The sequence below is a fragment of the Delphinapterus leucas genome, chromosome 2, assembly GCF_059928025.1.
Source record: "Delphinapterus leucas isolate spDelLeu-1000000601 "Yukka" chromosome 2, BTC_Dleu_Yukka2, whole genome shotgun sequence".
In the NCBI taxonomy this organism is placed as follows: domain Eukaryota; kingdom Metazoa; phylum Chordata; class Mammalia; order Artiodactyla; family Monodontidae; genus Delphinapterus; species Delphinapterus leucas.
Genome location: NC_143130.1, coordinates 3,153,064 through 3,169,601, shown reverse-complemented (window position 1 = coordinate 3,169,601; position 16,538 = coordinate 3,153,064). Strand labels below are relative to the sequence as shown.

Below are 16,538 nucleotides of genomic sequence, written 5' to 3'. Positions count from 1 at the left end.
ACTGCCAACAAACACATGAAAGAATGTTCAACATCATTAATCATTAGAGAAATGCAAATCAAAACTACAATGAGATATCATCTCACACCAGTCAGAATGGCCATCATCAAAAAATCTAGAAACAATAAATGCTGGAGAGGGTGTGGAGAAAAGGGAACCCTCTTGCACTGCTGGTGGGAATGTGAATTGGTACAGCCACTATGGAGAACAGTATGGAGGTTCCTTAAAAAACTACAAATAGAACTACCATATGAGCCAGCAATCCCACTACTGGGCATATACCCTGAGAAAACCATAATTCAAAAAGAGTCATGTACCACAATGTTCACTGCAGCTCTATTTACAATAGCCAGGAGATGGAAGCAACCTAAGTGTCCATCATCGGATGAATGGATAAAGAAGATGTGGCACATATATACAATGGAATATTACTCAGCCATAAAAAGAAACGAAATTGAGCTATTTGCAATGAGGTGGATAGACCTAGAGTCTGTCATACAGAGTGAAGTCAGTCAGAAAGAGAAAGACAAATACCGTATGCTAACACATGTATATGGAATTTAAGGAAAAAAAATGTCATGAAGAACCTTGGGGTAAGACAGGAATAAAGACACAGACCTACTGGAGAATAGACTTGAGGATATGGGGAGGGGGAAGGGTAAGCTGTGACAAAGCGAGAGAGAGGCATGGACATATATACACTAACAAACGTAAGGTAGATAGCTAGTGGGAAGCAGCCGCATAGCACAGGGAGATCAGCTCGGTGCTTTGTGACCACCTAGAGGGGTGGGATAGGGAGGGTGGGAGGGAGGGAGACGCAAGAGGGAAGAGATATGGGAACACATGTATATGTATAACTGATTCACTTTGTTATAAAGCAGAAACCAACACACCATTGTAAAGCAATTATACTCCAATAAAGATGTTAAAAAGAATATTTCATTCATTTTCTTCTTGTTGGTTTGGTTTCTGACGAGAAGTTGGCTGTAATTTTTAATTCTTGTTCTTCTGTATATAAAGTATTTTTCTCCTCTGATTTTTTTTCAAAATTTTACCTTGCTTTTGATTTTCTACAGTTGGAATATGATATGTATAGGCATATTAAAATATTTTTTTGTTTATTTTGTAAAAAAAAAAAACCTTTTTGATTTAAAATAATTTTAGGCTTATAGAAAAGAAAAATAGTACTTGAGTTCCTGTATACCTTTCAACCAGTTTCTTACATAATCACCATACTATTACGACCACCATTATAATAACATTAACGCCATACTATAACCCACGTACAGATCTTATTTGACTTTCGCCAGTCTCCCCCCTTAACGTCCTTTTCTTTTCTGGTTCAGAAATCAATTCTGGATCCCACAGTGCATTCAGTTGTCATGTCTCCTCGTCTTCTCCAAAATTTGGCAGTCCAGTCAGTCTCCGACAAGTCTTTGTTTTTTATGACCCTGACACTGACAGTTTTGAAGAGTACTGGTCACTTATTTTGTAAGATGCCCTCAATCTGCTTTCTCTGACGTCTTCTAATGATTGGATTGAGGAAATACATTTTGAGCAAAACCGTCTCTGAAGCGATGTGCCTTTGTTGGTGCCTCTCACCAGTGGTGTGTGGTGTCAGCGTGTGTTACTACTGGTGACAGTAACCTCGATCACCTGGTTAAGATGCTGTCAGGTTTCTTTATACTAGTTATTATGCCTTTCTTTATAATTGTCTGGTGGGGAAATACTTTGCGATTATGCAGATACACTCTTTTCTCATTTTACTTGTACCCACTAATTTTAGCATCCATTGACGGTTCTTGCCTGCAACAATTATTACCAAGGTGTTTGCCAAATGGCGATTTTCCATTCCCCTAATTACTTCTTAATTTACAACTGGAATTACACTGTAAGGAGGAGCTTTCCCTTCTCCCCCATGTATTAAGTATTTATATCAATATGGATGAATGGGTATTTTATTTTACGGATTATAATCCAATACTGTCATCACTATTTTGCTGCCAAAATTGTTCCAGATTTGGCCATGGGGAGCTCTTCAAGGTAGCTCTTGTGTCCTTTGATATGTGCCTTCATAAACTTTTTAGCACTTTCTTACTTATGTTCCAGGCTTACCTCATATTTCCCCCCCCTCAGTTCTAGAATCAGTCATTTATGCCAGGAGCCTGGGTACAGTCATTCTACAGGAGATGGTATGTGAATCCCAGATCTGTGCACTAGATACACTCACTGCTACTGGCTCTCATTGCTTCCACGCCTTCTCAGCAGACAGAGCTGGGAGATACATATATGTACCCTAACACCTGCATATACCCATGTGTAATTTTGTATTTACCTTTATAGACATAAAGAACCATGAGTTCACTCTGGTACCTCTGATTCCAATCGGACACCGCAGCGTTTATTCTAGCCTCCTTTCTTCCCCTTGTTTGTAACTTCTTTCTGACAGTGAGAAATCTGGGTCGCATCATCCTCAACAATCTTATTTGTTCAAGTCCAGTGTACACTTGACATACAAAATAGTTTCAAAACAACGCATACCTCTGTGAGTAGCATTTTTATTAACTAGAGGGAAAACAGGGGCGGGGGGGGGAGTGTGACACTTGCCTGAGTGTATCTTTTCTGCACAGTATACCTTTACAGCCACGACAATGTCCCTGTTCCCCGCTCCACCCCCCAAAAATAAATCACTCAGCAGCCAGAATAAAAAATGAAATACAAACATCAACAAAGGAACCTAACTGTATTATAAATGAATGATGTCACACACTGAAGGGGGTGGGGAAGACAAGAAAGAACCTACGTAACTTGGAAAGCAGTACTTGGAACACGCGCAGTAGAGCTGATGACAAAGGAGCTGCACACACTGCTCTCCAGGCAGCTCCTGCGTTTGGCTGGGATTTGCAGGAGGGCAGAGGGCACGGCTGAGGCTCACACTGTGGGCACAGCCCAGGCTCCTCCGCCAGGGCTGTCTCTTAACACTTAGGTATTTAGAGGCACTTCAATACTACGGTTGCATATTAGCGCAAATGGAGTGGGATCCCCTTGTAAGTAGAACTAAAAAGTACCTCCGTGGTCATCTGGCCCAGTCTTTTCATTTTACAGACGCAAAAGAGGCGCTCAAGAGGCACAGAGTACAGTGAAGGCACGGAGCCGCGGGGGAGCTTTGTCCACATCACACACCATCCTTGGTTGAAAAGTTTCCAAAGAGTAGGTCAGGCTGAATCTTGAGACATGAGGATAATTTGGCTCGATAATGAGTTATATAGTGATTGATGCACTGTTTGCACAGATTACTTATTTTATTATAACTTGTATTCAAGAAAGCCTTATTGCTATGGACTACAAGATCAGAATTTTAGATGTTTTTATTTTAGAGAAGTTTTCACTGACTTGGCATTTTTGTAAACACGTACATTTCTACAGAGTTTAAAAAACTTCAAGTAGAAAAATGGTTAAGTCGCTATTACTTGGGATCACTTTTTAAACTCAGCAATTTTAAAGCATTAAGAAATAGCCAATCTATTAAATAATATTTTATACTATTGGATTAGTTTCATATACTTTTTAAAAGCTAAAAAAATGAGGGGCCTATAAAACAGGTGTCTCAAAAGTTAAGAGTGTATATATTTAAGAACGTTTAACTGACACAAGCATGAGAATTTTTGGCTGAACCACAAGAAGCTCTTGTCAGATAAGTATGGCATGTTGGAACACCGCCAGGTTACACTATCTTCCCTAAAAACAAATGTCAAGTTTATAGTATTTTAAAACAGGGCTTAAAGAACCTAGAAATTTCATTTTTAGAAGTGAACATGTCCTAGTTAATTCAGTATCTACGATGAAACTATTGCATCTTCTCTCTAATCTAAGAACTTGATCCTAACTTGAGACTGCACTCCCAGATACGGAGAGATTTCTAAAGGAGCTTACTGCATAACTAACATCTCGATAGCATATATTTTCCAATATATTTAGACCCTTGATTTGCACTCTGCTGCAGCTGTGTATCAGTTTCATGTGCTGGTCTCTGGCACAGCTAAATGTCACTGACTGCTTTCTTCTTTACTGTTTCCCCTTTTTCTTAAAAGTCTTTCAAGTAACTAATTGGCGTAGATGGTGTGGCTCCCCGTAGCTTTCCTTCCTTGTTTTTGTTGTTTGTTTTGTCACGTTGGGTAGTAGTTTATTAATAGGATGCGCCAAAAAAGTAAAGAACACAGACCAGCAGTGGAGCTGGGTCTCCTGAGAGAAACGGTGACCAGGCAGGGGGACTGTCTGCCTCTGGGAGCGAGCTCCACTGGCCGTAACTCAAGTGTTCTGCTTCTGCTCCAGGATCAGGCTGGTTTGGTCAACCAGGTCCAGTTCGACGGATAATTTTTCAAATTCAGCCACAAGGACCGCCTTGAGGAGCCATAAAACAACAGTTCACGGGTAGAAGTGCTCTGGATCTGAGGCCTCATTACATGAGCTTCCATTTGAAGGAATGATTAAGGGCCACAGTGGCAGCCAACTGAATAAACCAGTAACAGTTACTAACCTGGACAGTCATGGAGTTAAATTAATTTATTGAGGATTCTGAACCAATATTCCAGCAAAAAGTCTTGGTTGCCTTGCATTGCTGGGCAGTGTTGCCAATCTGCTGTGCCCCTTTTCACAGATGAAATTCTAAACTCTAGCAGTGGGAAAGGATATTTGTAAGTGGTGGAATGCCAGAATTATCCAGACTTGAGGTTTTCCAGTGGCTGATACTGATTTTTCACTTTGGTCAAAACTATTTATCAAAAGAACGGTTTTATGTTTATTGGTTTGTTCTGCTTGGTCAGGCAAGATTGTTTTGAACATGGTGTGACACACATAAACCTTTATTATTTAATTAGCTATGGTAAAGCCTAGAAAATTAGCCCTTTATGTTGGTTTAGAAATACAGTTTATTTATGAAAGGAATGTATCTCCAAATTGAGGGTTTTTTCTTCAGAGGAGTTTTAAGTAGTTTTCAGTGTCTCTTTAACATATGTTCTCTAAACAAGGCATGTTGAACAATAGTGGCTCAAGTGAAAATAGTTATGTTCAGGTAGGAATTAATGTGTAATTCTCAATACCCTATGACTTGAGTATCAAATTTACCATAAGATTTGGTCAAACAGAACTTGAGGTAGCTTGTACACAATACAAATTAGAAAGTATTGATATTCACTCTGTCTCATTAATTTTTCCTACCCACACTCATGTTGTTTGCTTTGTCATCACACGTAATTGGAAAATCCAGAAGAGGATATTCTACTGCATGTAGTCATATGTTCACTCTTGCTATTGTGCTTTCTTCCTTCCTGATGTCCCAAGATTTCTTTTCTATCACTTCCTTTCTGTTCAGAGAACTGCTTTTAGCCATTCATTTAGCGCAGGTGTGCTGGGGACAAACCCTCTTAGTGTTTCTTCATTTGAAAGTGTCCTGATTTCTTCTGCATCCTTGAAGGATCTCTTTTCAGGATGTAGAGTTCCAGGTTGACAATTCTTCTCTTCAGCATCTGAGGTGTCCTGTTTCTGGCTGGCTCCATGGTTTCCTACGAGCAGTCTCTGTCACTTAAACTGTTTTCCCCTAAAGGTAAAGGCGTCTCCTCTCTCTACCTTCAGGATTCTTTCTTTGGCTTTAGTTTTCTGGAGTTAGCCTATGATGCATCTTGGCCTGGGTCTCTTTGGATTTATCCTGTTTGGGGTGTGAGTGCGTGTCTTTTGCCACATTTTGGAAAATTTCAGCCATTAACTCTCTGAATACTTTTTCAGGCCCGTCCTCTTACTTCTCTCCTGGAATTCTGATGACAGGCACATCAGATCCAAAGGAGTCGCTGAGGCTCTGTTCTTTTTGCAGTCTGTCTCCTTCTGTCGTTCACGCTGGACGACTCTCCTGTTCCAGTTGCAACCTCGCTGATTCTCCTCCCATCCTTCCACGCGGCTACAGAGTCTGCGTGCTGAGGTTCTGAGTTTCAGTTATTTTTCAGTTCTAAATTTTCCGCCTGGTGCTTCCTCGTATTTTCTGTTTCTTTGTGAAGACTGTATCTTTTAGCTTGAAGGATGCTCACGATTGGGAGTTGAAGCACTTTTATCACATGACCGCCCACGTCACATAATTCTTGCATCTCTGTCACCTCAGTGCTGGTGTCTGTTGATTGTCTTTTCTACTTCAGTTGAAACTTTCCTGGCTCTCAGTGTGACAAATGAGTTTTGAATGACACCTAGACATTCAGCTATTCTGTAAGGAGACGGAGACCCCGGATCTCCCGTGGGAAGGCGGGCACGCTCCCATCCTGGGCCGTGGCGGGGGAGGTGCGGGCTCCTCCCTCAGCCTCTGTTCTGCACCTGGGGAGAGGCGCTGCTCTTTATGGCTGAGTGGGTGGGGTCCAGGCCCCGGCCAGGCTCTCCTGATCCCGCTCGGGCTGAGAAGGGTGAGGCGCCTCATCACCGCGCTCCACGTGGCTTCCGCTGGCCCTGCGGGCGGGGGTGGACGCCTTCAGTCTCCACCAGGCTTCCCAGCACGAGCGGGTGGGATGCCTGTCACCACTGCGGGCGGTGGGATGGAAGGCCAGGCTCCCGCGTAGTTTCCACGGTGTTTCCATGGTCACTGCTGCTGAGTGGGTACCCAAGTCCCAGCTCCCTACTTGGTCTCTAACATCACCATGGGGGGAGGTTCCTTTCAGCGAGTGTGGAAGGCTGGGCTCCCCACTAGCCTTTGCTGGTGAGGGTGGGCAGTAGGGCTGCCGTCTTCCCGTGGCTGGACTAGAGCAGGTAGTGTCCACAAGCCGCCTGCTTACCAGGTGTTGAGGTTCCGATCCACGAGGGACACATGGCTGAGAGAAAGCCCAGGGGACTCACTGCTGGGTTGTTCCTCGGGTCCTGAGGCAACAAGCCTGCCTTCTTCCCTCCACCTACCTTCCAGAGTCTTCTTGTTTACATGTAGTACCCACAGGTTTTGGCTGTACTTAGCAGAAGGAACAGGGAAAAGTATATCTATTCCATCTTACCAGAAGAAGTCTCTATAGTTCTTTTTAAAACAGTTGATAAAGGATTAAGTGATTATCTTACTTTACTACTTCCTAGATGCCTTATACATGGGCCAGCCAAGAAAACTCCTTAATCTCTATTCATATTTTATATAAGAAAAGTTTAAGAAAAGAAAGAAAGAAAAGTGCCACCCAGATGGAGCTTCCAGGTTGCTCAGATTTCAAAAGTAAATTTACCAAGAGCAGAAAGAATGTCACATAACCAAGGATGAATATAGGAGTTTAGACAACGTAAGGTCCAAATAGTGTCAGGAAGATAAAAAATGAAGAAGAACTAAAGCTCTCAAAATGTTAAGGAAAGCAAGGAAGGGAAAAACATTTTCTTGAAACTGATGGTATGACTGATGAAGATTAAAAATAAAAGAAGGAAAACGTCTTACGTCTTAACTCGTTCACTCACTTGCAGGAGATTTCTTAAGCATCTACTACGTATTAGGCGTTAGTGGTCACAGACAGAGATCAATATGATACAGTGTGTGGCCTCAGGAGTGTTTGGTGGAACAGAGTGATCAGTCAGTCACAGCACGATGTGGGAGAGTGACAGACAGACGCAGCTTTGCTGACACTTACTGTGTCTGCGGGGGTCAGACAATGGGTCACAGAGGAGGAGACAGGCAGGACAGAAGGACGTCCAGGAGAGGGGACAGGATACGGAAGCTTAGAGGAACGGGTTGGACACAGGGCGTGGTACCACTCCAAGCCTGGGAAGACGTGGTGGAGCAGGGCCGTACCGGCCCTGGTCTGTCATGTTGCAGAGTCTGGATTCAAATCCCACAGGCAGCCAGGAACTAAAAGAATTAGTTTTGATCTTCTCTTCCAGAAAGTATGAAGTTCAAGAAGCAAAAGAGAATCAAACTCATGACAGATACGTCACCGTACAGGAGCACTTGGTCTCCTGGCTCATACAAAATTATCTTCAGAAAGTATAGAAGACTTTGAAGATAAATCACTGACCTGATCACTGGTTATGATCTGTGAGTAACCGCGGAGATTAGGAGATATGGACAAAGTCATTCAATTTGCATAGTCTACCTTTGACTTCCTTTTGTAAACTACAGATCAGAGACATTTAACCTCCACCCTGAGAATGTTTTCTAGAATAGGTTATAAAGGTACTATGTTGTCTGCACTTAAGAAAAAGAAAACATTGACCACTAGCATTCAGGATGGGTTCAAAGAAAAAAGTCATACAGACTGGCCTCATATCCATTTTTTAAAGTATTACTAGGAGGCATGATCTCACATGATATTTAGTTCTGAAGACATGGATGGATGAAGAAATGGTTGAATAAATTTATTTAAAAGTGGTGGTTCAGGGAGTGAAGACAACAGAAGAAGGCTAGTGCCACTAGGTCTGTCGCTGGCCCTACTCATCACACTTCTGGATGACAGAGGGAAATGCGCAGCACAGAAGACAGAGTCAGACTCAAAAACAGATACAAGTGGGACTGGTTCCAACAAGAGTACGAGTAATAAATGTGTCATAATCAACTCCCTCCAGACCTAACTGTAAAATGGAAGAAACCATGGGATCATCTTAAACCCCTCTTCTTCTCACAATCCTGACATAGTCCATCAATAAACCCTGGTGACTGTACTTTCGAAGTGTGACCAGAATTTGGTGCCCCTCACCACCTTCACTTCTACCGTCCTGATTCAAGTCACTGCCCTGGGGTATCCTAATAACTCTGTGCTGGTCTTTGTGTCCCTACCCTTGACCTCTAGGGTTTACTCTCAATACGGCAGCCAGAGTGCTCCCTGTGAAATGAAAGCCAAACCACACCACGTCTCCATTCAAATTCTTCTAATGTCTCCTCATTTTAACAAGAGTACGAGTGTGTCCAGTAGCTTCTAAGACCTCTCTGTGCTCTGGCATCTCACTGCCTCTCTGGCTTCACGTCTGCGGATCCCTCCCTCCCTCCCTCCCTCTGCCCACGAGCCTGCTGGCCAGGCTCCTCAGACGCCAGGTTAAAAATCACAGTGATTCCGGGACACAGACACACTATTAAATGTAAAATAGATAACTAATAAGGACCTGCTGTGTAGCACAGGGGACTGGGGGACTCTACTCAATACTCCATAATGGCCTATATGGGAAAAGAATCTAAAAAAAAAAAAAGAGTGGACATATGTAGATGTATAACTGAGTCACTCTGCTGTACACCCGAAAGTAACACAACATTGTAAATCAACTATACTCCAATAAAAAAAGACTTTACCACGTTATTCTCTGAAAAATCCCACACCCTCAGTCTAATTATGGAAAAATATCAGACAAGCCCAAATTGAAGGATGTTCTGCAAGTACCTGACCAGTACTCCTCAAACTGTCAGGTCACGAGAAACAAGGAAAGATGAGAAACCGTCACAGACCGGAGGAGACTAAGGAGACCAAACCAAATGCAATGTGTGCCCTGGACTGGACCCTGGAACAGGAGGACACGAGTGGGAAAACCTGTGAGATCCAAATAAAGTCTGGAGTGTAGGTAAAAAAAGACGGAGTCTTCTGATCCATGAACATGATATACTGCTCCATGTACTGAGGCACTTGCTAATGCCTCTGATCAGGGTTTGTAATTTGTTCATGTGGTCTTCCGCGTCCATTTTCATTTTTTAACTCTCGCTGATGTATGAGGATGACTTTAAATTCAGTATATCATTTGTAGTCAGCAAATCTGTCAAATTCTCTTACTAGTAGTAATAATCCGTCTGCAGATTCGTGTTTATATGTACAGTTGTATTATCTGTAGAGAGTGAGAGCTGTTCTTTCCTTTTTAACCGCTATCTTTCTGTGTCTCTGCTGTCTTACTGCGCTGGCAGCACCTCCAGAAGAAGGCTGTGGAGAGTGGTAAATGTCCTAATCACCAAGGAAGTGTCCTCACCATTTTGTCATTAAGCATGACGCCTGTGCCAGATTTTACACAGACGTACTTCCTTCCTTCGATCAAGGAAGTACCTAATTCATTAGTTTTTATTATATCCATTCACAGGCACTGAGTCTTAATACACACTTTTTTTTCTGTGTCTGTTGAAGTGAATTTTGAGTGTTCTCCTTAAGTCTGGGTTAAAGTGGTATTTTTAAATTTTAATTTTTATAAAGATATTTTTTTGATGTGGACCATTTTTAAAGTCTTTATTGAGTTTGTTACAATATTGCTTCTGTTTTATATTTTTTGGTTTTTTGGCCACAAGGCATGTGGGATCTTAGCTCCCTGACCAGGGATGGAACCTGCACCCCCTGCATTGGGAGGTGAAGTCTTAACCACTGGACCGCCAGGGAAGTCCCTAAATTGTTTTAAATGTTATCCTGACCTTGCATTTCATACACCTACATGCATGTATACTGTATCGCTAGTATCTTGTTTGGGATTTCTGTGTCTGTGTTCTGAGCAAGTCTGTAACTTTCCTTTCTTATACTTATCTGGTTTGGTATCAAGATTAGCCTCATTTAAAGAGTTGGGGAATCTTCTCTCTTACACTAGTCTTTGGAAGCACTGTCTAAAATTCTAATTATTATCTCCTTGAATATTTAGAAGAATTTACCAGTGATGTCATTTGGGCCAGTTTTCTTTGTAGAGGAGGAAAACGTTTCTATATATATATACACACACATACGTACGCATATCAAATTATCATGTAGAAAAATTTACTGTTTTTTCTTTTGGTGTACAGTTCTATGAATTTTAACACATGTAGATTCACGTGACCACCACCACAAACAGGACACGGAACAGTCCCATTATCCCCGACACCCCCTGGTGCTATCTATCCCTTTATGGTCACACTTTCCCTTTAGCCCTTGGCAACTACTGATTTGTTACCCAGCATACAGTCTGTCTTTTTGAAAATGTAAGGTACGTGGACTCAAACAGTATATAACCTTTTGAGATTGGCTTCTTTCATCTAGCATAAGGCCTTTGAGATTCATCCAAGTTGTTGCTTGGATCAGCAGCCTGTCCCTTCTCATCACTGAGCAGTATTCCATTTCATGGATGTACTACAGTTTCCTTACACTTTCACCTGTTGAAGGACAGTGGGTTGCTTCCAATTTTTGGAACTTATGAATAGAGCTTCTAACATCAGTGTACAAGTTTTCGTGTGAACCTAAGTTTTCATTTTCCTAGGGAAAATACCCAGGAGTGGGATTGCTGGGTCATATGCTAAGTGTATACTTAACTTCATAATAAACTGCCAAGCTGCTTCCCCGGGTGGCACAGCATTTGCAATCCTACGAGTCTCAGCTGCTCCATATCTTCACCACTCCTTTGTGGTGAGGTTATAGAACTATTCCTGTTTTCCAATTCTTCCTGAGCCAGTTTTGGCTAAGAATTTCTAATATCCTGTCCCACATTCCCCCTGGAAACTTGTTAATGTCTGTAGTATCTGTAGTTATGTCCACTCTTTCATTCTTGACTTTAGCTATTTATATTTTATTTTTTCCTTGATCAATCTCATCAAAGGTTTGTAAATAGTAATGTTTTCGAAGAATAAAGTTTTGCTTATGTTGATTTTTTGTACTGTAGGTTTATTTTTTTTCAAAAACAATTTATTTTTGATGTGGACCATTTTTAAAGTCTTTATTGAATTTGTTACAATATTGCTTCTGTTTTATGCTTTGGTTTTCTGGCTGCAAGGCATGTGGGATCCTTAGCTCCCCGAACCAGGGATCAAACCTGCACCCCCGGCATTGGAAGGCAAACTCTTAACCACTGAACTGCCAGGGAAGTCCCCTGTAGGTTTACTTTCAATTTTATATTACAGCTGATCCTTGAACAACATAGGTTTGAACTGCACAGGTCCACTCACACGCTGACATTTTTCAACAGTAAGTACTACAATACTAAGCCAGTTGCAGTGGACTGAATCCACGGATGAGGAACTGCACGAACGGGGGGACCTGCATGCACTGAGGGACTGCAGGCATGGGGGGACAGTGCACATGGCGGGGACCACACACGTGGTTGGGGGAGAACTGCAAGCACGGAGGGCTGACTAGGCTGCAAGGAGGGTCGGCACCCTGAACCTCACATTGTTCAAGAGTTAACTGTACTTATTTTGTTTTCTTTTCTTTTACTTTCAAACAACTCAGTTTGCTGTTCTTTTTCTAAGTTCTTAAGATAGATGCTTATTAGTTCATTAACTTTTAGCCAGCAACTTTCCTAAAATATGTACTTAAAGCTCTAAATTTTCCTCTAGAAACTGCTTTAACCACATCCTACAAATTCTGATACAGAATATTTTTACCATTCAGTTCAAAATATTTCCTCATTTTCATCATGATCTCTTTATTGATCCATGAACATACACTCCAAAGTGTGTTCCTTAAAACTCCCAAACATAATATTCTATGTATCTTATTTCATAGCTTAATTGTATTGTGTTCAAGGAACATGCTCTGTATGATCTTATCCTTTGAAATTTGTTGAGATTTGCTTTATGACCCCGTATATGTTCAATTTTTACAAATATTCCAAATAGCTTGAAAAAATACTTGTTTTGCAATTACTAAGTACACTGTCCGTATATCTTTTCAAATCTTCCGTATCCTCATTGGTTTTGTGTGATTATTCCATCAATGACTAACCAAGGTATGTTAAATCCTCAGCAATGACTGTATATTTGTCTTTTTCTCTTTGTAGATTGTCTATTTTTTCTTCATATATTTTTGAGGCCTTGTTATTAGGTACAAACACATTTAAAATAATATCTGATCAGTGAATTTAATCTTTCGCCATTATAAAATGATCCTGTTATCCATAATAATGCTTTTAACCTTCAAGTCAACATCATCTGAAATAAATTTAGCTACACCCGGTTTTTTTGTGAGTATTTTCATGGGAAATACTGTTTTTTTTTGCCGTACGTGGGCCTCTCACTGTTGTGGCCTCTCCCGTCACGGAGAACAGGCTCCGGACGCACAGGCTCAGCAGCCATGGCTCACGGGCCCAGCCGCTCCGCGGCATGTGGCATCTTCCCGGACCGGGGCACAAACCTGTGTCCCCTGCATCGGCAGGCGGACTCTCAACCACTGCACCACCAGGGAAGCCCGGGAAATACTATTTGTTTATCTATCTTTACCATGTACTTGTCATTTTCTCTGTTCTTCTTACACCTCAGACCTCTAACAAGGATTTCTCTCTTCACGCCTAAAATATATTCTTTAAGACTTGCTTTAATAAGGGTCTACTGAGAACACATTTTCTGTTTTCATTGCCTGAAAGTTGTCTGAAATCATCACCTCCCTTCTTAAAAGGTATCTTGTGAAGTACAGAATTCTGTATTGGCAGGCATCTTTACACTATGTCTGGCTTCCACTGTTTTTACAGAGAATTCAGCTGTCGGTCCAACTGCCACCCTCTCAAACATAATCTGAATTTGGGGGGTTTACTTTTAAGAGCTTTATTTTTGTCTTGGATAATCTGTAATTTCACCATAATGTGACTGGGGATAGATTTATTTATCCTTCTTGAGATCCACTGAACTTCTTGAATCTGTGGTCCGGTGTCCTTCATCAAGACTGAAGAAAATCTAAGCCATTATCTCTTCAAATACTGCTGCTGCTTCCCTGTTCTCTCTTCTCCTAGAATTAAGAGTAGAAGAAACTTCTATTCTATCCTTCATGTCTCTTATCAGGATTTTTCTATCTGTCTCTCTGAGTTGCATTTAGTATAAATTTCCCCCTATATTCCAATTCATTAATTCTTTCTTCAGCTCTGTTTACTTTAATGTTAAACCTATCCTTTGAATTTCTATTATTCTATTTTTTTAATTTTTAGAAGTTATATTTGGTTCTTAAAATCTGTTGATCCTACTGTATTTTATTCTACCACAGCAGGTAATTTCAAGTTTGCATGTGTTTTCTTTAAACATGACAGTCATTTTATAATCTGTATCAGATGAAGTCCTTATGGGTCAGTTTCTGCTTCCTTTTGTTTCTGGTAGTTCTCACTCACATTGCTGTCTTCTTGCTGAATTATCTGGGAAACTCCTACAGTGCTACGATGAAGGTATGCTCCTCCAAAAGATTTGGCTTTGCTTCTGCTTGGTGTCTATGGGTAGGGCAGCAGGTCCACTTTGGACTCAATTATGGCTTGAACTTTATCAGGCTGCCCAGTGATGTGAATCTGAGCTATAAATCCATGCATGACAGCTTGTGGTTACTGTTTCTCAGAGACAATCCTCCATTCCCCCAATCCCTAGTCAAGGCAATTTTGTTTGCTAACTCCCGAGGATGGTAGGGGTGGTAGAGGGTTTGCTTTTAGTTCATCATAGTCAGGATGTAGTCCATACTAGGGGAGGATCTGCTACTAACTCTTTGGTGGTCCAAGGCTTTGTTTCTTCTCAGAGGCCTGAAAACCACATCTTAGGTTACCCTTGTGAGGCAAATGTCCTCGAGGCCAAAGAGTCTTCTATGCTGTGCTCTGCTGACCTCTATGGCTTCCTGTATCCACTTAGATATATAATCTGTTAATGTCTTACTGTCTAGTTAGCTCTTTAAATCTTTCAAGAAGATTTCTTTCTTTATTTAAAAATTCATTAGTTATTTTCAGTGAGAACACTGGTCCAAATAATCTATCCGAATGTATTTTCAGAAACAGAACCTCTTCATTGATTTTTTCATCTTTCTTTTTACCTCTATCTCGTTCTCTCGATCTCCCCCTTTTCCAGACAAATCATTTCCTTCTTGCTTCTGTATTAAGACTTCATATCAATGACACCAATGGATCAGTTCTGGCTACCAACAGTAAATACTTAAGAAACAGCTGCTCCCCAAAGTTCTGAGCTCAGTATTACAATGTAACAGGTTATCAGCCCTGCTGTTAACCAACTGTGATAATGAATAAGCAAGTTAACTTCTCTGGGTTCTACTTTCCAGAAACCTGGGAGTTATGTCAGCCTTTCTTTCTCAATTACACAGAATTACATGGAATCAACCAAATTTAATATATTTTACCCCCTACGTTTCTGTCAAATCTCTCCCTTTTATTCCCATCCCAAGGCCCACTTCTTTAGTTCCAAAACCCTCATCACTGCCTGAACTATTAAGCCTCTTTACTGAGGACACTACCTCCTGCCTCTAGACACCCCTGTTCCCAGGATTCTTTTTCCATACTGCTACCAGACTTATTTCTAAAGTGCGTATCAGTGCTGTTATTCTCATAGCTTCCAGGATAAAGTTCAAATTCCTTGACTTAGCACATGATGCCCTTCATAGTGTTTCCCTTGTTTACTTCTCTGAGCTCATTTTCTGCCAACCCCATTTGTTCAAATCTTTGTGGTTCCACGTATGATGCGCCTTCTGCTGCAAAAGCACCTCCTGTGCCTCTCCTCTGCCTGCTGAACCTCTACTGGTCCTTTGTGACTCAAGCCCAGCACTGTTTCACTCGGAAATCCTTCTAGGACTTCTCCTCTCTCAGGTGTAGGTGTTCCTTCCTCGTGTTTCCACATAACTCTTAAATTTACACCTACATCGAACTATAATGACTTTGTGACTTGCTTCCCTCTCCCACATTAAACTGTAAGCACTTTTCACACAGGGACAGTCTTACTCCAGTTTGCAACCCCATTCCTGCAGAGCTGCTGAATGGACAGATGAGTAACGCCATAAAACGAGGGGCTGATTACGTGATTCCAGAGGTCCTTTGTTAGCTATAAAATTTGTTAACTCCTGTCACCCTGTGCCTACTCTTTGGACTCTTATCTCAGCTTCCACATTTGGTTACCCAGATTCTTGGGCCTGCATACCTGACCCATTTCCCCTGACTGTCTAGCCTGAGTTTTGACATCCTGTTGAGATGACTTCCCTGAATTTGAGTCTTGCTGGGCAGCTTCTCTCTGCCTGACCTTGAACTTGGTCCCTTCACCTGCTCCTCTCTGCCTCGGCTGATGCCCCGAGCCTGACCGCCCCCCCCACCCCGATCCCTCTAATTCACAACAGCTGCCACGTCCGCATCCTTCTCTTTTTATCCCACTGTTGCTTAAATTCTCACAAGATAGGCGAAATAGTTTATTGGGAAAAGTAGAAAGGAGACATTTTAGAGCTGGAAGAAAAAGCACCTTCATCTGACAGACGGGGAGGAAGGTTAGACACAATGCTCGCTCACTGCAGGGGCACTAGTGGGGGCTCCTTGCTTTCACTGCTCCTTCCACTCAACCATGCTTTACTTTTGTAAAGGGTTCACTTGGGGAGAAATTTAAAGCAAGTGAAAGAACCATGAGAGAGAGACAGAGAGAGGGAGGGAGGGAGAGAGAGAGAGAGGGAGAGAGGGAGAGAGGGAGAGAGGGAGAGAGGGAGAGAGGGAGAGAGGGAGAGAGGGAGAGAGGGAGAGAGGGAGAGAGGGAGAGAGGGAGAGAGGGAGAGGGAAGGGAGAGGGAGAGGGAGAGGGAGAGGGAGAGGGAGAGGGAGAGGGAGAGGGAGAGGGAGAGGGAGAGGGAGAGGGAGAGGGAGAGGGAGAGGGAGAGGGAGAGGGAGAGGGAGAGGGAG

General features: G+C 42.0%; 1 protein-coding gene across 6 annotated transcripts in view; it reads right to left on the bottom strand.

Annotated features, from left to right (window-relative positions):
- Positions 1–16,538, bottom strand: part of ZEB1 (zinc finger E-box binding homeobox 1) — a 194,629-nt gene that overhangs the window by 61,414 nt on the left and 116,677 nt on the right. The window lies entirely within an intron of this gene.